Consider the following 1366-nt stretch of genomic DNA (forward strand, 5'->3'; position numbering starts at 1 on the left):
TCTCTCTTGCCCTAGCGGGCAAAGCCAGCGGGGCGGCCCCGCCATGCCCCCCGCCGCCGCCGCCGCCACCCCAGACCAGCGCTCCCCGCTCGACGCCAGAGCCCGGGGCCAGCCGGCGACAGCCCAGCCATCCCACTCCGGTGAGCGGGCAGACGGGGGCAGGAGGCCGAGGGGCGAGCCCAGCCCCGGGTGTGCTGGTACCCTGGCTGATGGGCTGTTGTGCTGCGGGTGGTGGACAGCCTGGCTGGGGAGCACAGCATGAATAGCGCCTGTCCAAGATGTCACCACCATCACTCAGCCAGCAGTGGGGGGAGGTACCCAGCGCCACGGCCCCAACAAGCTGCACAAAGAGCTGATGAGCAAGACCATGATGGGGCAGTCAGAGGCACCATTTGTCTTTGATGGGTGTGAGCCCCTCGACTGGTCATGGTGGCTGACCATGTCCCCATTGCTAGGACCAGAGCTGGCCAAGCAACGGATGGGCCCCAAGGGGAGCATGGGGCTATGCACCCTCAGTTGCTGGGCAGATATCGGGTGCCTGCTGCTGCTGAGGAAGGGAGCAGCCACTGAGGACAAGGGTGCCCCAGGCATGGCCTTGCCATGCAGGGACCTGGAGGCGGCTCTGCAGTGAGCCCACGGCTGAGTGAGGATGGAAGCAGAGCTGGAGGCTGTGCTTGGGGAAGGGAGGACGTCCGTACTCATGTGGGGTGTTCTGGCATACCATAGGAAGATCAGTTCTTCCTGTTGTTGCCTGTGTTTACTAAAAATTCTCCTTTTTTGCTAATGAATTAGAAAATATTTCAGTATCACCATCTCCATCATCTTCTTCTTTCCCAGATCCAAATCAGTAAAAACTTTGTCCTTTCCTACATTATTTTAAATGTACTATCTCCATCTAACAAAAGATCTTACACCATCACTAGGAATTCTTGCTTTACAAATATGTTTTAGAAAATTTGCATTTCTTCTTAAATCTGTCAGTGACTGACTTTCTTCCTGTAGTCTTCAGCTGGACTTTATCACTTTTCCCCATTTTGTAAATCAATTTTATACTTTTGTTCCATCCCCATTTTTAAAATTATTTTCAGTATTATATATTGCATTTTTGCTCTGACTGCTGTTGTAACCACTGAACCACAACAGGCTTAAAAGCTATCCTTTTTATGAAATAACAGCTTGTTAGCCATCTAACAGAATTCAGGATTTGAGTTTGCTTTCTTCCTCTCTAAAGCTTTCCTCCTCTCACTCTCATTTGTAATTTCCCCATTCTTTGGGAAACCCTGATACCTCTGGGGTGACCGTCCCCTCTTGTTGTGGTTCCTTGAAGTAGGGTAGTGATGAGATGTTTGCTGGTAGTGAATGTAGT

Source organism: Aptenodytes forsteri, unplaced genomic scaffold (assembly GCF_000699145.1).
Source record: "Aptenodytes forsteri isolate BGI_AS27 unplaced genomic scaffold, ASM69914v1 Scaffold307, whole genome shotgun sequence".
Lineage (NCBI taxonomy): Eukaryota > Metazoa > Chordata > Aves > Sphenisciformes > Spheniscidae > Aptenodytes > Aptenodytes forsteri.